The sequence below is a fragment of the Xiphophorus maculatus genome, chromosome 13 (assembly GCF_002775205.1).
Source record: "Xiphophorus maculatus strain JP 163 A chromosome 13, X_maculatus-5.0-male, whole genome shotgun sequence".
Classification (NCBI taxonomy): Eukaryota; Metazoa; Chordata; class Actinopteri; order Cyprinodontiformes; family Poeciliidae; genus Xiphophorus; species Xiphophorus maculatus.
Genome location: NC_036455.1, coordinates 26,359,367 through 26,384,846, shown reverse-complemented (window position 1 = coordinate 26,384,846; position 25,480 = coordinate 26,359,367). Strand labels below are relative to the sequence as shown.

The following is a 25,480-nucleotide window of genomic DNA, read 5'->3' as shown; positions in this document are numbered from 1 at the left end:
GTGATATTGTCTTTTAAAATGTTCACAAAAATATATCTGACCTAAAAATAGTAACTAAAATATAATAATAATACATTTTATTTGTAACGCACCTTACATTTCAAAGAAATCTCAAAGTGCTACAGAGACGAAAATAGATGATAAAACTTACAATAATACATCTCACACCAAATAGTAACAAATTAAAACTTACAATTTACAAATACAAATATGAACATAATGTAAGATTTCCTTCTCAAAGATTAATACGATTTATAATAAAATTTTGTAAAGGACATTTAATACTGGAAATGGACAACATTTTAAATATCCAATATAGAACAAAGCAACAATAAATACATAAATAAAAACCACACACAATCAAAATAAATAACTTGGATTATGAAGTCTGTAATTAAAATTGATCTTCAAAAAATATTCATCGGAATGGAAATTATTGAGTTAATCTTAATTTATTGTGCGATTAATTGGTTAATTGCTTATCGTGACAAGTTTATAAATATGCTTGTTTGACACCAGCCTGTAGACTACAGTTCAAGTCCTCAAATAGTCAGCCATCCACTGATCAATAAAGCATGTAGTTTGGGGCTCATCAAATAAGACAACGAATACACAACAGCTGCAAGACAACAACCAAATTGTAAGATCTACTCTTAATCAATGTTACAGGAAAATCTCAACACACGACTCACAGAAACATTATATTTAGGAGCATTTATTTCCTTTCTTATTAATAGTGGAGTATTAGATTCTACATGGAAGGCTGCTAAAAATTTGCATGTGTTCAGAGTAACAGACTTAACAGTATTATTACACAGAGAGCCAGGTTCGAAAAGAGATTGTGTGCTTTATGAAAAAAAAAATGGAATGATGAATGTCCTCTGAAGCTGACACAAAGTCAAAGCAATATTTTCAGAAGAGTCTAAATAAGTTTGGTTATTGCTAAGCCAACTGTCATAGGTAACTGTTCTGTTTTTTGCTGTTTCCCTGAGAAAACAGATTATTTCTCAAAATGAAAGAGCTATTGATCCCATTTCCCCATCATGGAACATGGCATCTTTAGAACCCCACTGTCAAATCCAAACATTTTAAAGCTGAGTTCAAGTCAGAAGTGTAATTCTGTCTCATTTAGTGAAATACCTTTAAAATCAACATCATACCACCATTCTGGATTCCCTTAACTGTAAAGGAGAGGCTCCAGTATCAGTATGCTGCTATGGAAGACTCACCTTCCTTTGAGATTTAATGCCACCAATTATCCATCCACCTGACACCTGCAGTGAGTGAGCAGCTGATTGGAGCCATTCAGAGCCTCAGTGAGTGACTTACTCCTATAGAAGGAGTGGGAGCCAATGCTGGGAGAGTAAAGACGAGCCGGGAAAGATACCAAATATTACAAGTTTGGTTTTGCTTTCATGTCTGACAGCATGACTGTCAGACTGTTTAGTTATTAAATTTAATTTGACGGTACTAGGCCAGTCATTAGCTGCTCTCACGTATAGTAGAGGATAGATTGTGGCCAACTCATTGTTTATTAAGAGAAGAATTTACACAGTTAAACTACATCAGGAAGGTATTTTAAAATGGAATGAAAATAAGCTTAACACAAATTTAATCCTATTTTTTTATATTTGGGAAAAATGTCATCTCAAGCTCTGATTTATTTAGTATCTAGTCAGTACACTTTAATCATATTGACAAATTTAAAGTCAGTTACATCAATTCTAGTAGATTCTTGTTATCAAACAATGCAGTCAAGTTCACTGTATTATTCAAATTGTTTAAGAAGTTTTTTGTCTTTTTTTATCTAAGGCAGCGTTTCTCAACAGTGGCGTTCAGAGGGCGGCAGGGGGCGCTGGCGGAAAGTTTTACAAAAGGGGCGTGCTGAGACTCCTATGGGGGGCGTTTGCTCCAAGGTAAGTTTTACACCTTATATGCCAACAATACCAGTTTAGACTTTGAGCAACTTGCTAAAACTGTATTGTGTAACATTAAAATATGCTTGGCTGAAACTGTATCATAGAGCAGCTCTGCAGTCCTGCTAATGGTAGCTTCACCACATCAGTTCAGCGTTACACGAGCTGATGACGGTGCTGTGATTCACTTGTCTGGTGTTCAAATATTTTGTTTTATTGAGGATTGTTGTACATACGTTTTGGCAGTGCTGTGATCATGTCAAAGCAGCAACTTATATAAAAAGTGTTTTATTATCCATCTGGATGCTGCCCGCTTCCATGGAAGGATGACAAAACATCGCTCTTTTTTAATTAGTAAAATCACGATACACTCACTGTGCATCCCTCAGAAAAATGAATCAATTTAAATAAAGAAATCCCTCCATGGGTGATTCCACGATAGAGAGCATTTATTTTATACATTTAACATCGGTGCTGAAAATGATCCGGTATGAAAGGGTAGGACCACAGCATTTTGAATTTAAATCATCAAAATACCAGGATTTTCCCCGTTGTTTTAAAAGGTTCCGCACCGTAGGAGGTAAAAAAATAAATAAAAAATAAAAAATAAAAAACGACACACACATTGCGCAAAACTCTGAAACAGGAGAACCGAAACGTAGAATGGAGCAGCAACAAGATCAGAGAATCAAGTGAATCAAGATCAGAGAATCCGCCGGTTAACAATGAAAAATCACTATGAGAGGCAAATCAGGTGAAACACATGATGATTGGGCGGCGGAGGCGCAGCAGGTGATGAGTGAAGATTACTGGTGGTGAGCGACTGAGCATCAATACAAACGATAAAATAAAACTAGCAACAGGAAAGAAACTAAAGAGGACCACAATAAACCAAGAGAGGATAAAACTAATCAAAGAAAACTAAATGGACATGAATGAAGAACAAAATGCAAGAATAAACTAAGAAACTGAAGTAAATGCAGAGGAATAAACTGGTATGGCAAGACCTTTTGAGCAATAATTAATACAGAGTGTGGCAACAACAGACAGACATTGTTTTCAGATAAAAGGTAAAATAATATTGTTGAAGTGCCATGAGTTTGTTGAGACAACATCTAGTACTAAGAAGAAAATTGTCTTACACACCATAAAAGTAAGAAACTTATCACTTATTTATATTTTTAATTAGTTTTGATATATTTATTTCTTCAATATTAGTTTTCATGTCAGTGTTAATGTCACGAGGCTGTTCAGTGACTCCATGACATTTTCAATCTGACTCATTAGGATCTGATTAAGAACCAGCCTTGTTCTTTGTAATTTCTGTCCAGTAAAACTATTAGTCTATAAATCAATAGACGGGTCTATATAAAAATATAATCCATGTTTCTGTCCCATATTTGTATGGCAAAAAGCATCTGGAACTTTTACTTTTCCAATGAAAGCTCTGGTTTGCAAAGTAAATGCCATGTGGGTGAAAGTTTATGAATGATACTCTGATGTCCCATTCACCTGAAGGCAGCACAAAGCTGCACCACCAGAAATTCACAAAAACAATGAAGAGAAGATGATTGATATAGTTGGAGTTCTACCCATGTTTTAATGTTGAAGAGCACTTTCGTTTTGCAAATAGATCAAAGTTTAAACTTGTATTGTTGTACATCTTTCATCTGGTCATTTTGTGCAAGATTTAGCAACTAACATCAGAAAATGGCACAGAACAAGAATATTTTTTTCCACTCTGATTGGCTACTGTTTGGCCTACCGATTTTAAGTTGAATGTTCATTGCATTGTCATAGACGCCTGTAAAAATTATTTCTATTCCTGTGGCTTTTTTGTTCTCTGGGAAATTATTTTTGATGATAAATGCAGAAACAACCATAAAAATCAAAACATCAACAACAGTGATAGTAATATTAAAACAATAATATTAAGTGCAAAGTATCCTATAAATTCTATGATGGGGCGGTAAGGGACCTGGATAATGGACAGGGGGGCGCTGGCCCAAAAAAGGTTGAGAAACACTGATCTAAGGGAACCCAGTAGACTCCATTGAGTCATTGATTTGCACTGTCCACTACTCCTGGACTCCATGTCGCAACAACAAACAGTTGCTTGTATTGTACACTGAGCTATCATTTATCTGGAGCATGCATACAGCAACTGTGGAGAGGAAAACTCCCCTTTAACAGGTAGAAACCTCCAGTATAAATTCAATCATCAGTTACATGCTGTGGGTGGTCAACTGTTTGAGGATTTTGGAGGTATTTCATCCTTCCATTGTACTTAAGGTTCATGTTGCACAAGATGCAATTGGCTGTAATATATTTAGCCTCATACTTCGAAGCGATTCTGCTGTGAGGTCAAATAAAAATATGAAGTTTACACAATACGTCATCATGCAAATATGCCTCGCGTTATTGGAACCACCAAGCAAAATTGTTAGGCAAGGAGAGTAAGCATTCCTAATAATTGAACTACTGAGCACTGATTCTCCACTTTCTTGGGCAAAATATACTTGTATTGGTATTTGTTTTAAAAATACCAAATGTCTGAGGGAGTCTTTCTCAAACTGTGCTCCCAGGACCACTGATGGTCCGCGAGAGCCCTGTACTAGTCCGCAAGATACTGCATGTAAACAACCATTTATTTGCTGTGACATGAGCTCAAAGTGTGATTCATACATAAAAATGAAAATGAATAAGTGACTTAAAACCGGGTCACACAAAAGAAAAGTTAAAGATAAGAAAACAATGGGATCACTTATGATTGGAGAAAGCCATGTCATACCTGCTGAGGGTTTTGATGTGTTGTTCATGAGCAAATTGATTATTTTGAACGACTCTATGCTGTGAACAGGTTTCAGTTCATGAGAACTGTTTATGCTTATAATGCTCGGCTCACACGTCAACAGCTATTGTTATTTTTATTTATTTAAAAATGATTTAATGGCTGAATATACAATAGATGAATACAATCAATAGCAGTGAGTGCATATTTTTTACTTTAACAGCACAGAAGAGGATTTATGTTTCTGCCAAAGCAATTTAAGTCTGTTTTTCCCTTATTGCGCTTCTAAATTACAAATAGCCTTAAAATGTTATTAATATACAACAGCTGTAGTAAAGAATGTCTCTTTTTGATTTCCATAGATTTGTTTGACATCAATTGAAAGCCTAGAATCGATACTTTCAGAACCTGTAAATAACTCAAAACGCCACAAGTTGATGTGTTGATGGTTTTGTTGTGGCCAGTCACATTTACAGAACAGCTTTCTCATTAGGATGACCAAAGAAGACAATAAGTGAGTTAAGAGACTAATATTTTAGGCTATATATAATAAGATGTTGTATTATTGCAATTTCGAGTTAGGTGGTCCATGAGTTTTTGTTAAACGTGGTCCTCAGCCTGAAAAAGTTTGAGCAACACTGGTTTAAGAAAAGCATAGTTTTTGCTTAAGACATTTCATGTCATATTTGCACAAAGAACTTCAGTAACGGAGCAAATATTTTACAAGTGGATATTGCTTATTTTATAAAAGGATAATAAAATCTCTCTAGCTCCTATTTACAAATTGGAAGTTATTAATCAGCATATGGAAATGCAACATTAACAAGAGCTTTGTATTAATCAGTTGATCAATTAGGTCATTTAATTTCCTTGGGATTAACAAAGCACTTTTGAATTGCAGTGTGATGTATATTTTACCTTCATCGTATCCTTTTAGCTCCATCAAAGCCATTCTCATTGAACACTCATAATTACTGCTTTACCCCTATGAAGAGCTTAGGCTTGCTGCTGCATGTAAAACTGGCAGCTGCAGTGGCAGAGGGAGAGACTTTTAAGGGGGAACAACTGAAATGTCATTTTTTCCAGCTATTTGCTCCGGTGCCACAAAGCGCTCAGCTGCACAAGGATATGCTGGAGACTGCAGACACAATTACTGCTCTGTGAGCCAGTGGCTGTCCAGACCAGCCACTACAAACACGAGCAACAAAGCAGGACTGAGACCTTAAATACTTTCAGCTGACAACTGGTGCTGCCTTCAGGAGCTCCCAGGGTGCCCGCTGTAAAAGAGACTCCCATTTTCTGCTGCTGTGAGCCATCCTTATATTACTGGGTAGACTGGAGTTGGTTGTCACATTGTTACTGCCACATTATAAAATTCTGATTTCACACAACTAACCTGACATTCCATTCCACATCCATTTTGCAGTGCTTTAAAAAGCGGAGGTACATTCTCATTTCCATTAGCCAACTTATTGTTCATCAATGTTCACAGAATATAAAACATCTAAAGAGGATGCATTAGGTTTGAGTTGATGTAGCAAACTAAACCTATGTAGTAGTTTTGACAGGTTTGCTGTCAACTGTGTGAACATTACAGAAACAGTTTATAAACAGAGTCCTGGAATAAGCAATCTGTTCCCAGTTGGGTTTAGGAAATCGATACCTGCTCAAGTGCAGGATTGATACAGTGATATATATATATGTTTATTCAACTTTTAAGCAAAGATAGCACCTTATTTTCTACAAAGTGCTGTGTGTGAAGAAGTCACATAGCTTAGTCTGCAGCAGTACATGTGTGTGTTTGTGCTGTGTGTGACAGCTGTGTTTGGTTCTTGTCATTGGTCTGAGCTGTAGTTTCAAAATAATCATTTAGTAAGGACTCAGCTTCATTGACAATTTTCAAAGGCCAAATACTGTAGTTCTACAGTTTGAGACTCTGTACGGTTTCATGTTAGCAACACCAGGATAAAGCTGCTAAATTTATAATAAATAAATAAAAATTAAACCTGAAAAGAACTGAAATCCTACCCACTGTTTTCCGTATGGCAATGGTGGACAACTCCAGGCCTCGAGGGCTGGTGTCCTGCAACGTTTAGATGCATCTCTACTTCAACACACCTGAGTCAAATAATGAAGTCATTAGCAGGACTCTAGAGAACTTGACTGCACTTAGGAGGTGATTCAGCTATTTCAATGAAGTGTGTTGGACCAAGGAGACACCTAAGAGCCGCAGGACACCGGCCCTTGAGGACCAGGATTGCCCACCCCTGCTCTAGGGACCTTGTCGTTTTTTTATTAAGAGTTTGGGGGGAGGGGTATTTTTAGGGGTGCACAGATTGAACATTAAAACTGACTACTACACATACTAAAACTAACATGCTAATAAACTCACTAACCCTAAACTCCTAACTTACCAGTTAAATGAAAAATTAAGATGACATCTCAAAATGGGTGTTCTTTTCATTCTTTAAAATAATTATAGCAAAAGTAATTAATAGACTGGGCTTTTAATATTTTATTAAAACTAACACAGAAAAAATAACATTGCAAAAGTTAACATTGGCAAAACTGATTTCTGAGTGCAAGTAAATGCATCACTCAGCTCCTCCCTCAAGTATTTGACTAATGTTGGGCCCATCAAATGGCAGAAGCATTTAATCACTCATGGGTATGTAATTAAACAGCGGTTTTGTATACATAAGTGCTGTTTAATTACATACATGATAGAACATACCAAGTAATTCCAGTGACAATATCTACTATGTTACTGTATGTTCACTTAACCTCCAGACAACATAGCAGACTCAGTAGATAGAAAATAGCAGGAACTTGTTTACAAACCAGAAACAGACACACAAGACTCCTGGTGCGTTTTCGGTTGAAACGTGCTTGTTCTTCATTTGGTGAAATAACTAGAGGTGGGTTGGACAACCAGAAATTGTGCTCAATTGAGAGGAGCATTTCTTCAAAATAACATTAACCAAGTAGAATTGAAAAGTATGGTGCTGTAAAAATGACAGCACCAAAAGTACAACTCCCCCCTAAAATGTTACTCAAATAAATGTAACTGAGAAAATGTAATATGTTACTGCACCTTTCTGTGTTCCACACTAGTAATTCTACCATACTAGTAATTAATCCAAGCATTAGCAACATACTAATGCTTTTTAATGACAAGCTCTGAAGTTATGTTTGGAGTTTCTGTAAAAATTACTTTTCTTGTAAATGTTTAATTAATTATGCTTCGTTTCTGAGACATAAATACATTTTAAAAATACAAAAAATCTATTACTAACTACAACTAATTTCATAAAAAAACTAAATAAACTTGCATTAATCTCAAACTACAAAATAAAATGTAAGCAAAGATTTGTAATGTATAAAACATGTAAGTAGCCACCTTCAACATGACAAAATGAAAATAACATTTAGTCATTATTTTTATTATTATCTATGCAAATAAAATAGTCTATTAAAAATCTTGTCAAAACATAATCTGATTAAACTAGAAATAATTGTACAATCTGCCTGTGTTCAGTCATGAGCACAACTTCAAAGGTTACACATTGATATGAAGTACCAGGGTTTCCCCTACCATTCTTCTGAGGTGCCGGGGGAGCAACCAGGGTTAAATGTGCCAAAGTTTGTTTTTGTGGCAGCAGTTTGCTCTCCTGCAAGTATCATCAGGAGTAACTGTGATTTCTGTTAATAAAAGAAAATTAAAACTCAAAATACCTCCCAAGTGAAATTAAATCAGGGGTACACTGATTGTAGTTTTCTGACCTTTCACCAATATTTAAAAAACATGATTTTGGCCGTTCTGTATTAAATATAGCAAAAAAGATGCAAAATTAGCAACAGTAGGCTCACTATTGTCCAATCCAGCCCTCTCTTTGAGACTTGTGTTGGTAGAAAGATCTGTGGATAAGATCATTTTCACATGTAAGTATTGACCGATTGTCGATCACCCAAAATTAAAGAAACTGTGGCTGATAAAGCTTTTAGAAAAAAGAGAAATCCACACATCAGTTGAAGGTAATACTTGGCTAATTTTACCAAACTGAACACAGGTCTGGGCGATAAAACAATAATGACAGCTATTGCGATAAACACGTGATCAATGTCAATAGAAAATACATCTGATACAATCTTGATAATGTCACTGGACTTTGATCCAAAAACCACATGGCATTCTGGGGGATGTAGGCAGAAGAAAGGCTCTAGGCCAGGGGTCTCAAACTCCAGTCCTCGAGGGCCGCAGTCCTGCAACTTTTAGATGTGCCTCTGCTGCACCACACCTGAATAGAATAATTAGGTCATTAAGGCTCTGGAAAACTGATCTATACAAGGAGGAGGTAATTAAGTCATTTCATTCCGGTGTTTTGTACCTGTGGTACATCTAAAAACTGCAGGACTGCGGCCCTCGAGGCCTGGAGTTTGAGACCCCTGCTCTAGCCACTGAACCTCTAAGGTTACGTTCACACTGCAACCTGAAGAGACCCAAATCTGATTTTTTTCTCTTGTCTGTATCTGATCTTTTCATGACAGTGTGAACAACACAGATCGGATTTTTACAAATGTGACTTCACTCTCACTTGGTATGTGTTCCTGAGTCCACTTCCTATGTGATCTTTTCAAATGTGACCTGTGTCAGTATGGCCAGGTTGCATTCATCCAGCCTTTATGTCACTGATACTCAACAAACGTCTCTGTTCTGCATCCTGACACACGGAAGCAGGAAGAAAAACAGCAACCATGGATTAAGTTGTCAATGTGCTGGCTCCAGTTGGACAACAACTTTAAAATAGCAAAACATGCTTACATCCCCAAACACACAAAAAAATCGGAATTGAGCATTAAGGCCTGCAGTGTGAGCGTAGCCTAAGAAAGGTTTGTGAGGTCATCTGACTCGTGCAATCAGTGGTTAGCTAGCAAACATTGGTTGCTAGCTAACCACTGATTGCTAGCATGGTGCACATAGATGTGCACCATGCGCAGCAGTAGTTTCATGTTGCCTCCAATGTACTCTTCACTCCTTAGCAGTCTGCGTGTACTTGAAGCAGATTCAATGCAGACGTCTGTTAAGACACATCCCTGCAAAGGTATATTTTCAGAACCGCACACAGATACTCAGTGACGTACTGACTTGCATAGGAAAATGCCGTGCAAAAAACCGCAATCACATCGAACTGTTCACTATGCAACACTAAGCTGATAATGTTGAGAGCCAGGGCGGCCAGACACAAGGACGTGCAGCTACACTGCTGCTCTCTCTGTGCAGCACTGACACCAGGCTGCCTGGTGGAGAAGAAACGGGGCTAGGCGCCCAACTAGCTCATCATGTGGGAGCAGTTTCAAGTTTCGCCACCATGGCTCATAACTACTTAAAATAAAAAAGAACAGGGTGGAGTGGAAGGAAATGAGTACAACAGCGTAAGAGAAATTTTGTATAAAACAGGAAAGGTTACATCACCAGTTTGGCAGTATTTGGATATTTAAAGCAAGAAAATAATCTATAATTATTGATAGCCACTGATATGAAATTTTTATTTTCAGCCATATCATTCAGCTTTATTATATCCATAGAATACAAAGTTGTTAGCAGACGATAAACATACCTTTTGTTAATTTTGTTTCTGTTTTCTCTGTGTTAGTAAAGATGGTCGAGGCTGTCCACATTTACCTCACAGTTGGGGGCGCTAAGTCCACCAAAAGTGCAGTAGACTTCTGGACTTAGCAACAAACGAATAGAAGACCAGATCTTATGGCTGTTTGGATATTTTTCCTGCAGGCTCATGATCAGTCAATCAAGCAGAGTGACATAAACACCCACCCTCTCCAACTTCTCCACCCCCCCCCCATGTAACCATATAGTAGTATGGAAGCTATGAATTTGTAGACAGTGAATATATTTATAGTATAACATTGCATGTCAATGATATGAGCATTTTCAGTTTGAACAATTTTATATTGCCAAACTCAGGTCTGTCTGGCTACCTGTTAGCCTAAGACTGCTTTTCTACAAATGCCAGTGACATTACACCTTTCCAATACAGACAAGGGACGTATTATTGATAATAACTTCATAGTGTTTGCCTTCCAAAAGTTCCAACTATCTCTTTAATAGAGAAATGGTTCTTGAAGGAGAGCCACTAATGAACTGAAGTAAAAAATTTGACCACCAAAGCTACCCTACATAATTATTTTGACTATTTGATCATTTGCCTATTTGCCTTTCCTAGTAAAAAACAGTAAAAATAAATAAAAAAAATAAAAAAATAAATAAATTCTGACCGACCTGAATGCATCACTTCGTGCTCACATGGCCACATGTTACCCATCACACAACAAGTAATAAACGAGTGACCGTAAAGTGGCGTTAAACAAACGTCACACCTGAGAGGCAGGTCGTTCAAACACCTCAGTGATTTGGTGGTAACACAGTGACTGCAGCGTCATGGTCAACCTTTAAAGTCACTAATGCGCTGGGAGCGGGGTTTGCTTATTCCTGCACACCAGATGTTAATGGAGGGCTCCAGTGAAGTTCAAGTGCCAAAAAGCGAAAGCTGCTGCTGAACGCGGAAATACGCACAATATCTAACAGCAACACGATTATAAGTGAGTGAGGACATGCTGGAAGTGTTAGAGTATGAACTAGCGGATTTGCAAAGTGAACGTTTACGGGCCCAAACCCCCAACTCTATCAAGTATGAAGGAAAAAAGCTAATCCGGTTCGTTCCCCTATGGAACTCCGTGTTAAATCCATATATTTTTAACTCTCTTTCTTTAATAGACATGTAGCGAGTTTTACAAACAACTTTGGTTAAAATAAAGAATGTTTACGACAACTATATAATTCGGCGTCCTTAAAACAAGATAAAGCTTGCAAAAACGTACTATTTTTTACAAAATCTCCCTTAACTCTAGGTAAAACACAGGGATAACAACTTGCCATCTTAGCAGCGTTAACATACATTAATGTTGAAATAATCCTCCTATAACGTGCAATTTAAAAATAATTTCTACCCCGAGCTGTCACAGAGGATGAATGGCTGCTTATAAGAAAATAAACATACGTATACAGACGTGCACTTTTTAGTACAAGCAAGATAGGGTTAAATTTCAGACATTTTGAATGTAATTCCACCGGACATAAAGATGTTTAACCTTACTGAAAGCATTTAGCCTAGAAAAAAAAACATTCAGTCCATGTGGCTGGTATATATATTTAAAATGTCCCTTTCAAAAGAAGCTGTCATTGGCTAAATAGTCATAAAAAGCCCCACTCCCCCTTAAAAAGCGAAACGTACCGCATATGCACCACGAAGCTTGTATCCAGAAACGAATCGGTGTCCTACTGGCCGTGCATTCCACCTCAGCTGGATCCAGTGTTGCTCTCCGTGGGCCAAGCTTAACGGGACACAGCGCCAGGCTCTAACCTGAAATGACCCGTGCCAGTGCAAACCAGGCGAGGGGCTACACCCGCGCGCGTGTGCCTGCGCGCTGCGGAACGCGTGCGCGACTACCACGGTCCGTGACGGCCGAGAACTTGAACATGGAGCCGAAAACAAGTCATGAAGAAATTACAAAAAGAGGAAGAAAAACACGACGAGACAGCACTAAGACTGAACGTTGTAGCACAAGAAGTTGGCGCTGCGGGGAATCCGAGAGCTGGTTCAAGGGCAGGAACAAAGCCTCGCCCTAATTACAAACTCCAAAGTACTTTCTTTTTTTCTTTTTTTAAGGGTTTTTTTAATGTCTGTTTTTCTCTATAACGGTTGATAGCAGTAAGACTATTTGACTGGTTACATCCGGGTTAGGGTCTTATAAAATAAAAATTATGTCAAAGACCAACAATAGTTGGTCTTTGACCTACATGGTTCTGACTTGTTTACAGATTTCTGTTGAATATGCTTTTTTCTTTCAAATTGTTTTAAGGATTATTATTACACCAATAGAAGACAAGAAAATTAAAAAAGTGTTCAAATTATTTTATTGACAAAGAAAAAAGAGATCCGAACTTGGATGCGACAATTTAATATGAAATAGTAACTACCCCCTAATCCTAATAACTGGTTGTTCCACCCTGGGCAGCAACAACTGCCATCAAGTCTTTATAACTGGTAATAAGTATTTCCCATTACTGTGGAGAAATTTAGTAGTAATAATCTTAATTCAGATACATTGAAAGACAAATCATTTTGTAGTCCCTTCTCCACAGGCTTGGCTTTAACCAAATCTGCCACAGTCAGCCCTGGTCAGATTTGTAGATCCTGCTCAATTCTAACTTCCTCTTCCATGTTTTAACCATTCCAGGTGCAGTACAAGCCAGACCAAGCTGATTACGAGTACCAATCTCCCTGACACTGATTTGCTGTAGCCCCTACAGCAGAGAGAAAGAAGACTGTAGATGTTAGATTATATGGTAGTTCACACATGTCGAAGCAAAACCTTCGTAGAAAGGTTGCAAGTTGTTCAAAGTGGTTCTGCAAAGCTTCTGTCAAAACCCCACATCCCAAATCTTAACACGTGGCTCCAAAAGTGATGCAATTGCAGTTTATTTATTTTCAATTTATGTTAGAGAAATTTAAGATTCTTTTCTCGACCTGGAGAACTCTTCTTGGACATGCACCACACTCTATCAAATGTGTGTTATAATAACAATGATAATACATCTAATTTGTATTGCACCTTTCAAAACAGAATTGCAAAGTCCTTTACATTACATAGCAAAATCAAAACACACAAAATACACAAAATAAACATGCAGAGAATCAACGTTAATCAATCAAGAATCAAAAGTTAAAAGCCAACCTATATCTGAGTTTTTAAGATAGATGTAAAATAGGACATTGAAGGGCTAGTCTAATTCTAAGTGGCAGGGCATTCCATAGAAGAGACGATCTGACCATAAAAACTCGATAACCCTTAGTCGATTACCTCTCTCGGCACAGAAAGTGCCTAGAGGGGTCAGATGACTTAAGAGGTTGGTGATGAGGAGGTTGTTGAAAGGAGTGAGCAGCTCAGAAATATAAGATGGAGCAAAAATCACGAATTGATTTAAAATCTTAAAATCAGCTCTGAACATCACAGGTAACCAGTACAAAAAGGCAAGAGTTGAAGTACCTCATTCTCATGTGACATCACACTTCCAGGAACTTTGGAACTAACAGCCATCTTGGCAGTCAGCCGTTTTCTTTTTCTTGGTCTTGAAACCATCAATCGTCTGTGCTTTACGCTGCACTTGCCTCCTAAGCAGGCATGAATCACTTCCGGTTCAGATGTGTAGGAACTATGTATGGGTTCTAGTGAGGACTATAGCTGCTGTGTTCTGTCCTAATTAGAGACAACTGAGGGCTTTTGAGGCAGACCAGTAAATAGAGAATTTGTAGTAATCAAAATGACATGAGATAAAAGAATGATACAGGGTTTGAGCATCAGAGATAATCGATCTTATACTGAAAATATTCCTAATAAAAAGCAGTTCTGTTGATATTATTTAAGTGTATGAAGAAACTCAAATCAGAATCTAAAACTACTCAAAGGTTCTTACCTCTTACGGTTTTAAATCTGTGAAAAAAATTGAGCTCATCTGCATTCTCCCAGTGCTCCCTTTGCTAACTACAAACAACCAATCAGAGTCAGGAGGAGGGTCTTAGTGCTGTCCATCACCCTGCTGCTCATCTCCCCTCCCTGCTATGCTGCCGCTGGCCTGTTGTGAATGCTCGAGCTAGTTAGCATAACCCCCAACAACGACAGCTAACTGGTTTTCAGGTAATGAAAGTTGTAATTTGTTTCTCTGCCATTTGCACATTTAGCAGCATATACACGTGATTGACTGACGTATGTCACGACGTGGTGACAGCTATAACAAACATGTGAAAAACAGATTTTTTATGTAAGTTACATACTGCACCTTTAAGTGAGATCAAAAAATTGTGAAGCAAGTCTGTTAAACTGATCATCAATGTGGCAACTACCTAATAGCAAAACTTTTTTACAGTTAGTTGTAATGATTGAAAGAAAGTGACAAATTCTGTTAAAAAGTCAACTTTAGAATATGAAGGTAGCATAACAAGCCAATAAAAACACTACGACTGTAAGTTAAAGAGATCTAAAGTGCAAAACAAGGGAAATTACCTACAGAAACAAGAATATATTTACGTTTTATTAAAGATAGAATAGAAATACCCCTCAGTGGGACAAAGGGTATGAAGAGACCACTGCACTGAACCCCATTGAAAACCTCCTGGTTATTCCACCAAATATAGATTTCTGAATTCTTCCTGAATTAAAACATTAGTATTGTTGTTTCTGGTCAGGATGCCTCCTGGACGTCTCCCTGGTGAGGCTTTCCAGGCATGTCCCACTGGGAGGAGGCCCTGGGGAAGACCCAGGACACGCTGGAGGGATGATGTTTCTCAGCTGGCCTGGGAACGCCTTGGGATTCCTCCAGAGAAACTGGAACAAGTGGTTGGGAAGAGGGAAGCCTGGGCCTCCCTTCTGAAGCTGCTACCCCCGCGACCTGACCCTGGGTAAGCGGAAGAAAACGGATGGATGTTTCTTAATGACTATCAACTGGGTTTCTTTGCATTATTTGAGATCTGAAAGCACTGCATTTTTTTTTGTTGTTGTTTTGACCATTTCTCATTTTCTGTAAATAAGTACAAAATTTTTGCTTGGAAGTTTGGAGACATGTTGTCAGTAGTTCATAGAATAAAAAAAATAAAAATAATTTTACTTAAACATATACCTATAAAAACATCAGTCTAATAGCATAATTGCTTAAGTCCCATTTTAAAAAATAAAACTAAGGTAATTCTGCTATTAGGCTGATGAAAAGTAAAATCAGAAAAACTGATACTTTTAAGTGGTCTCTTAATTTTTTCCAGAGTTGTATATATTTGCAAAACATGTGATATTTTGCATTAAAATATCAGCCGCAATAAATCTTGTGAAAAATCATCATAATTATATAAATCATAATAAATAGGGACATATTTAAATTAAAAACATGTGAAGCATGTTGAAATACATGACCAATACAAAAGTAACAAAAATCTGCTCATCTTCTGCAGTTCCCTCTCGGTGCCTCCCACCCTCCCGACTCCCAGTGGTCTGTTCGATTATTGGCACATCAAAGTTCACCTGTATGTGAACATGGCCTTGAAAAGGGATCAAGAGTTGAGGGCAGAAAAGGGAAAAAAGAAGAGACAGCAGGGTGATAGTTGCATGTCGTTTACAGTCTGTGACAAAAACCCAACATTTTACATGTGGTTATTCACAGATCAATCAACAATTTGCAGGTTTGAATGAATGACAAACTAAAAGAACTACAAAAGCAACAAAGTCATGCGAAATGATCCCATGTTCAACCTGTTATATCAGTCCTGCTTCACAAATAAATAACTTCAACAACGTTGTTTAAGTCTGTTAATTTGGAGGTGGAGCAGCTGGTGGACTGGTGCAGAGACAACAGCCTGATCCTGAATGTTGACAAGACGAAGGAGATGATCGTCGACTTCAGGAAAAACCGGCCCAGCCACGCTCCACTGCTCATCACCAGCTCGGCTGTGGAGGTGGTCAGCAGCACCAAATTCCTGGGGGTGCACATCACTAACGACCTCACCTGGACTGTGAACACCACGTCTCTGGTCAAGAGGGCACAGAAACGTTTGTATTTCCTGCGGAGGATGAGAAGAGCACACCTGCCCCCGCCCATCCTCAAGATGTTCTACAGAAGCACCATAGCGAGCATTCTGACCAGCTGCCTCTCTGTGTGGTGTGGAGGCTGCAGCGCCTCCGACTGGAAGACCGTGAGGAGAGTGGTGCGGACAGCAGAGAGGATCATCGGGGCCCCCCTTCCCTCCATTCAGGACATTTCATCCCAGCGCTGCATGCCCAGAGGCCGAAACATCATCAGTGACCCCTCACACCCCCACCATGGACTGTTCTCCCTGCTGCCCTCTGGAAAGCGGTTCTGCAGCATACGGTGCAGGTCCACCAGGTTCTGAAACAGCTTTTTCCCACTTGCCATCAGACTGCTGAACTCTTAACTGGACTGCACTTAAAATCTGGTCTCCACTTCATACCTTGCACATGTACAGAGCTAAGTAACTTCCTTTTTACTGTCAGTCCTGCACTTTATATTTTATATTTATATTCATATTTTATACTGTATTTTATTTTATTCTGGAGTAACCTCACAACATTGAAAGCTCAAAACATTGTCCTGAGCTGTATGCAACGAAATTTCATTCTGTATACACTCTGTGCATGCAAAATGACAATAAAGTCAGTCTAAGTCTAAGTCTAAGTCTAAATTGAAAATAATATGCACCTTGGAGAAGTTGACGAACTTCTGCAGAGTTTGAGGAGTTTTAGTTTTACAGTTTCTCTTAGTTGCTTTGCTGCATTTCTCACATCACTGTTAACATTTGCACACAACTGGTGCAATTCTCAAAATAGTTGGTACAAACTTCAAACCACCAAAAGTGGGTCACTTGCTCAAAATTGATATTTCATATCTCAACGATCACACTGAAAGTGTCAGTGTCATCAAAGTTCTGACACCAGAAGTCAAATAGCTTTGTCATGTTTTCATTATGACAGTTCACTCTGTACGTGTTTTACAGTACAGAAAGGTCAGGTCCCAACATTATAAAGTATTAGCACAGCTATTTGAAATTGGCAGTTAGAATAAGTGAGGTCAGTGAGTAGCAGACATTGAATATAATGTTTCATTATTTTACTGCTGATGGTCTTTGTAGTTCTAATTTGTTCACAGAATTTTGCAAAAGCAATGTTCAAACTTTTTTTTTTTACAGTAACCATAAGAAACATCCATTGTGTAAAGTTGTGCACAGCTGCAAACAGTTTCTTCAGTGAAAGCTGAGGTTCACCTGAGAGAAATGACTGAATATAGAAAAATTTTTCAGGAAAGAATGGTAAAGAATTGAACAAAATCTGCTTGATAGAGTTTGACAAGTAGATAAAAAGAAATTGTGACAAAAGTCAAATAATGAAATGAGAACCATTAGTTTTAGAGGGAATGACTATTCAGCATTCATAAGTATAGCTCATTTTGACTGACATATAAGCAAATGATTTAATGAAATTGAGGGTGTCAAACAAATACATCTGAAAACCACTTAAAGCACTGAATTAAACTTCATCGATGATACTTTACTACTTCAAGTCACTGTAGAAGAAAAAGCTTTATATAAGTTAATGTATCACTGTGAGTGTATCACTTATTAATATGAAGGACCAGTAAGGTTTTTGTTTCTGAAAACATCTAAATTCTTTGCATCTGTTCAACCTCTGGTAAAATGTCAATGCTTATGTTTTATTCCAACTCGTTCTAAATCTTAATGTTTTCCAACTCTAGCATGTACTGTCAGACCTTAGTGTTAAGTCTGATTTTTTATTGTTGAAAAAAATTCTAATTGTCTTCTTGTATTCTTTTTGAGTTTTGGATATATATTGTATCTTGGTATTCATAAGTTTCATACTACAGGTTGAAAGATTTTGGTGAAATTACAAGGTAATATTTAACATGCAAATGCACATTTATTTGTTTTATTACATGAGATTTGAATATATACATCTTTAACATTTGCAATCATCAGTTTTACAATTCCATACATGACAAAACACTTTGGATCATTATATAAGTCCATCTAATTTGTTTCTACACTTGAAGCCATTTAGCTAACTAGAACTGGTGAGTTTGTATTTTGGAAAAATGTTTTATGCCAAAACCTTTTTTTCAACATACATTTTCTTAAAACTGTATGTTCACTGCAGTTTCCTAAATTTGAGGAAAAGCTTGCCAACTATGATATAAATTTCATAATATTCCATGGACAAAACAGAACAATTGCACAAAACAGAAGGGTGAAACTTAAAGGATTTAACTGCAATAAAGTACAGACAGGTCCTTTAGTTGTAAAAATAGGTTGACACCAACAAAGTGGTGTGCATCATTTTTGCTCTGGTTCCACAGGTGGGCTCACTCCAAGAGAACAGCCTGTCCTGTCCTTGCCCTGTTCCTGACAGCTGGTTAAAGATCTTCCAGTGTAGCGGAGATGATTTCTCCTGGCATGTTTTGGGTCTGTCTTCCAGCCAACCATATTAAACAGTGTACGAAAAACATGAGGTGAACATTATACAGACATCTTATTAAGCATATCTGTATTATTTTTTATTTTAATTTAGATGTTTTTTCAGTGTTTTGTGTTCGGAGGAGGCATGAGGGATCAGCTGCTAGATCTCTGTGGCTGTTGAGTACTTTCCATTGGCTTACATTCATTTTATTTACTGCATTTATGCTTAATCCTTACCATTACTACTCCATTCCTAATCCTAACCTCAACCAAAACTTTATTCACATTATACCCATAAATCTAACTAGTAGATTTATGGGTATAATTTATTTTTATTACCCTAAAATAAAAATAAAATTCAGAAGGACTGAGAAAAGATGCTCACTTTACACAGATGACCTCGCTTTGTTAGTAAATTGTGAAAGTGGTGCTCTATATGTAGCATATACACATATAGTACACACCCACACAGTATGTCTACCTTACATTGACTTCCATTCATTTTTCTTTATTTCTGCAGCCTAACTCTGACCATTACCCTGAACCTAGCCTAACTTTATTTACACCTTAGTCCTAAACCTAATCAATCAATCAATCAATCAATCAATCAATCAGTCAGTCAGTCAGTCAGTCAGTCAGTCAGTCAGTCAGTCAGTCAGTCAGTCAGTCAGTCAGTCAGTCAGTCAGTCAGTCAGTCAGTCAGTCAGTCAGTCAGTCAGTCAGTCAGTCAGTCAGTCATACTTTCTTAATCCCAAAGAGAAATTACATTGCATTCCTGCATAGCCCGGCTGAAGAAACACAAAGAGAAACATAAGACATGGGTAGACAGGCTGAGGCTGCAGCCATCGTGACAGATGCCACCCTTTCATGAGATGAGAAAATACAATACATTAGGTGAAGGCGGATTTATTCATAACCCCAAAACTGCCATTCTTCTTAAGAGGTCCAGTCTTTGGGCCCCATACGGAGTAGTCGGTCTCTACCACAACATAGTATTTATTGAGAAAATGGACCGTAGGCCCCACACGAGAAGAAAACTCCTCAGAGTTCAAATCTGACACAGCAAAGTTAACTCCAGCTGCATCAAAAGCCAAGGGAAAGAGATCAGTTTTAAGACAAACCATGAAAGTGGACTGTGAAGGAGACTCTCTGATATGCAAAGGCAAGTTATTCCATGACTTAGCAGCAACAGATAGGACTGACAAGATGCATGGAGGTGAAAAAGGTGAAGCAAGACTGTGAAAAGATTTGAAAATAAACAGAAGAAATTTAAAATAGACCCTAAAAGGCAGGCAGCCAGTGAAGTGAGACCAGTACAGAGGTTATGTCATTTCTCCAGTTCTTGTTAAGTCATGAATTGGTATTTTCAACAAGCTGTAGGTGCAACAGCAGTGACTTTCCCAAAGTGAGTTGCAGTAATCTAGATGAAATGAAATAAAAGTATGGATCATTATTTCAAAATCCTCTAGAAGGAAGAGATTTCTCTGTTGCCAATTGGCCTAAATGATAAAAACCGGTCGTCACCTCTCTAATTTAGCGGTCCAATTTAAAATCACTTCCCACATTAAAACCAAGATCAGCAATGATCTCTCACTATGAACAAGTTCATCAAACTGTGAAAGGGTAGATATTAAACTGCTGTGCTGTAAACATAGAACAGATTCTTTAAAAGTCATTACAGCATTTTCCTGTAATGATTTGCTTCAGTGAAATATTCTTTCGGGTTTGGCATACTCTGTAAGATTAAAGTTATAAGGAAATACTCCCATTTGTTCACACTAAATGCATGTCAGCACAAACTACAGGCTACGAAAATAAGAGTAGGTCTGTGGATCTTTTTAACAAAGTTGAACATTTTGTATTGACCTTATCACTATTTAATACCACATCAGATATGAAATCTGAGAACTGATCTAAAAGTAGAGTAAGGGTCTGGTGATCTATACTAAACAATAATCAGACATTTTAGTACATAGCAATTTGGATGTCAAAAACCAAAGGTCAGATATTTAAAATCATTAGAACTATGATTTAAATATGTGTATGAACATGGCCTTTGGTTCCCTAGTTTTAGCCTCTTTTCAGTTTGTTTTCATTCTGTCTGTTGTAGCATCTTCCTAGGTGATTTACCCAATTAAAAAGTTTATTATAGATTTGTCACAGATTTTGGGAAACCTTTTTAATATGTATGTATACACTGGTTTTGTTGATGCCTAATATACTATTGACATATTTAATGATATGAGACATTTCTGCCACTAAGTGAACTTTATAAAACCCGAATGATGCCTAGAATAAAGTTCAAATATGACTGGAAATAATAAGTAATGACTATACTTGGAAAATGTCTAACTAGTAGTTTCAGTTTAAAACAAATCACAGATTTAAACAAAACTATTTTATTTAAGTTTAGTTTACTCGCAAATTTTAAATATCCATTAAGCAAACACTGTCATTGTAATTATTGGTGCTCTTTTTTCCAGCTCAAGCAAAGTAACAATAAATAAATAAATCTAATCACTTAAGTTTGATAACAATACCAAGGAACCATGTTATAATTTCTCTAAAAAATACATGCACAAGTTTAGGTGAGTCTGCAGTTAGTAGAAAGAGTTTACAGACTGTAATGAGCTGTTGCACCTGGAGGACACAGAGGAATCAAACCACCCAATAAGAGGGCTTTTGGTTGGAACAATGGAAGGGATCCCAAATCTCCTGCAAATCAGTAAATCAAAACCACTTTACCAAAATATACTGGTTGTTTCCAGTCACTGAGGTCTAAAACTTGGAACAAATACAAAAAGGCTGTAAGAGGGAAACATGTCAACAGAGAAGACATCAGCAGCTTCACAGAACTCAACCACTCAAAAAATAAAAAGATAATCTGGCACGTAAATCATTTCTCTTTCTATGGTGTAGAGAAGGCAAGTTTTATCATCACTTACAAATACATTATCTCACGATGTTGATCTATCACACAACCTTTACTTTAACTTGGATGTTTAGCACATTATTTGTAATTTGGATGTTCTCCATAACTTCATGATGATATAACTGATGATTTGTGAGAGACAATAGATGGTAACATGGGTCCATAGGCTGAATCAAGTGGTGATTGCATCATGATCATCTTCTGAATTTATTTATTTCACTCATTTCTGCACACTCTACTGAAAGCAGTTCTGCAGCCATGTTGGATCGAGTGACCCATCATCTTAGCAATCATGTTAGATGATGTGTTTCTTTTACAGGTCTTAGTTAGTTAGTCTGATCCATGATATGCTTCCATGTGTCTTTTTTTTTTTTTGTATTTGTTGCAGAATTATCTGGAAGCATGTGGAGTTCTCTACATAGTGTTTATAAGATCCCTCTGATGAACAAAGCTAGTACAGATGAATCTGACCCGAATAAATCAGAAATTAAAGAGGAGAAAACAAAGAAAATATCTGACTGTAGCATTTTGTTTTGTAGTGGTGAACTTTATATTCCATGAATTTGATTGATTTACAGTCTTTGTCTGACCAGCTTGTTTAATACATTGTTTATCGTGTAATATAAATAACTTATATCATAGGCCACACCCTCTGAAACAGATGTAAGACATGTGACCGCATGCTGTGTGGTGCTTAGCATTTGTTAGTCATCAGATGTATTTTGCTTTCATGCCGTCTCCCATGCTGCCTTGGTCCAGTGTTCCTCCGGTCCATCCCAGGTTTTTGTCATTGTCTCCTCTTTGTCCTGTTGTCTCTCTCTCTTCATCTGTTTAGGACAAACCTCCAACCTTAAAGGTCTTGCTTCTGCTTTCATCAACTCCATCCTGCCCACCGGACATTTTGGGTTGAGACGGTAGTGGAAGAGGAAACCAAGGTACCAGGTAGAGTAGTTTCATCTTTGAGAATTTTGAGACATAATTCTCTTCATTTTTTTTTCTCTGTCTTGGGTCACTAGAACATAAAGACGTCTAATTTTTTATCTCCAACATTCATCGTCTGAAAACAAAGATCTGCAAAGAGCCTGAGAAGTATGAGGGGCCGTTTAGGACAAAATTTACGTTTTGTCTCTCACACACTACCAAAAACTCTCGCATACTCCAAAAAAATAGCCTCGCACACTCCAAAAAATTACGTTTTGTCCCTCACACACTACCAAAAACTCACGCATACTCCAAAAAAATAGCCTCGCATACTCAAAAAAATTACGTTTTGTCTCTCACACACTCCCAAAAACTCTCGCATACTCAAAAAAATTACATTTTGTCTCTCACACACTACCAAAAACTCACGCATACTCAAAAAAATAGCCACGCACACTCAAAAATTACTCACGCACATTCAAAAAATACTCAAATTGCGTATACACACACTACTAAAATGTCACACACACACACACAAACGTTAACTTTCTCGCTCACATACACTGCTAACAGCTCGCACATTCACAAACGTTAACTTTCTCGCACACATACACTGCTAACAGCTCGCACACACACAGACGTTTATCTCTCACATACACAAGACTAAAGTTGAACACACACACAGTACTAAGACTCGTTTTATGTATGTGTGAGAGCGACACTTTTTATGAATGTGTGAGAGCGACACTCTTTATGAATGTGTGAGAGCCAGACTCTTTTTGAATGTGTGAGAGCGACACTCTTTTTGAATGTGTGAGAGTTGTCACGGAAGAGGCGGGGCATAATTTTTGGATCAAACTGCGCATGCGTAGATCCTAAACTATAAGTTTCGATTGTTGACTCACTGTATGTTCTATTACTTAGTATATTTGTGCTTTTAAATATATATAGAACGTTTAACTTTCTTGTAGATTAAATGTGCTATAGAAATAAATGAATCTGATTGATTGATTAAAAATAGCAAAATTGCTGTAGTACAATCTGTCCACTGGGTGCCAGTATTACAGGAATTATTAACCGGCGCCAACTAGTGCCGAAGAAGAAAGAGTTTGCTATACCGAACATGGCTAACTCTAATTCGAAACGAGAGAGAATTGGTCAGGCAGCTGCCATTTTAAACACCATTCTATCTTCTCCGGAGGCAACCAGCACTTTGACAGGCGCATTAAACGATTCAACGACTGCCCGCAGTGCTACAATCTGGCACCCAGTGGACAGATTGTACTACAGCAATTTTGCTATTTTTAATCAATCAATCAGATTCATTTATTTCTATAGCACATTTAATCTACAAGAAAGTTAAACGTTCTATATATATTTAAAAGCACAAATATACTAAGTAATAGAACATACAGTGAGTCAACAATCGAAACTTATAGTTTAGGATCTACGCATGCGCAGTTTGATCCAAAAATTATGCCCCGCCTCTTCCGTGACAACTCTCACACATTCAAAAAGAGTGTCGCTCTCACACATTCAAAAAGAGTCTGGCTCTCACACATTCATAAAGAGTGTCGCTCTCACACATTCATAAAACGAGTCTTAGTACTGTGTGTGTGTTCAACTTTAGTCTTGTGTATGTGAGAGATAAACGTCTGTGTGTGTGCGAGCTGTTAGCAGTGTATGTGTGCGAGAAAGTTAACGTTTGTGAATGTGCGAGCTGTTAGTACAGTGTATGTGAGCGAGCTGATAGTAGTGTATGTGAGCGAGAAAGTTAACGTTTGTGTGTGTGTGTGTGACATTTTAGTAGTGTGTGTATACGCAATTTGAGTATTTTTTGAATGTGCGTGAGTAATTTTTGAGTGTGCGTGGCTATTTTTTTGAGTATGCGTGAGTTTTTGGTAGTGTGTGAGAGACAAAATGTAATTTTTTTGAGTATGCGAGAGTTTTTGGTAGTGTGTGAGAGACAAAACGTAATTTTTTTGAGTATGCGAGACTATTTTTTTGGAGTATGCGTGAGTTTTTGGTAGTGTGTGAGGGACAAAACGTAATTTTTTGGAGTGTGCGAGGCTACTTTTTTGGCGTATGCGAGAGTTTTTGGTAGTGTGTGAGAGACAAAACGTAATTTTTTGGAGTGTGCGTGGCTACTTTTTTGGAGTATGCAAGAGTTTTTGGTAGTGTGTGAGAGACAAAACGTAAATTTTGTCCTAAACGGCCCCTCATAGAGAAGCCTTTGGCTCAGTATCTGCCTCAAAAGTGAAACAACATGAAGGTTTTACATGCTAAATTTTATATTTCAAAGCATTCAAACATAATCACATCTTTCTGAGGCTAGAGTAATTGTTCTTTTCAAAAGATGGCTTTGACCAAGAATTAGATTAATGTGTTCTGTGTCCACCAGACGCTGGCTTCAGAAGGCATTCTTCCCGTTCTTGTGGTCTGACTGAAGTGCCATCCAGCCATGGTGAAAAGAAACAGTGATGCTCTGGCAGCTGACCTGGTGAACCCGTCTTTCTCTGATCTCTTCCACCTATAAATAAAGTATCTGTGTGCAGCTGAGTGCCCACTCCCTCCAGCTACTGGGGCATTTAGTTCTGGCAACTGTCAAGTAATGTTACAATCAACAACAAGAAACCAGTGAACACACACAGATACACACACACACACACGAACACCCCCAGTCACATGAACATATACACCTACACACGCACACAGGGAGCTTGCTTTCATATTAGCATGTTGGTGAACAGGGACTAAGTGAGCTGAGGAGGGTTTGGGACCAATGCTGAGTACTTTGGCTGCTGTGTCATCA

General features: G+C 37.7%; 1 protein-coding gene and 1 long non-coding RNA gene across 3 annotated transcripts in view; one reads left to right on the top strand and one right to left on the bottom strand.

Moving 5' to 3' along the window:
• The window catches only part of thrb (thyroid hormone receptor beta), a 91,338-nt gene extending 78,864 nt beyond the window's left edge, over window positions 1-12,474 (bottom strand). Inside the window, exon 1 of one of the 2 annotated variants that reach the window (XM_023344968.1) lies at window positions 12,018-12,474. The gene's annotated coding sequence lies outside the window, so the exon portion shown is untranslated. The remainder of the gene's footprint in view (window positions 1-12,017) is intronic. The other variant, XM_023344969.1, reaches the window with a different exon arrangement.
• Window positions 1,846-16,059, top strand: LOC111610526. The gene is made up of 3 exons (XR_002753685.1): window positions 1,846-1,916; window positions 15,030-15,242; window positions 15,786-16,059. It is a non-coding gene; the product is annotated as an uncharacterized LOC111610526 (long non-coding RNA).
• Window positions 16,060-25,480: the final 9,421 nt, after the last annotated feature.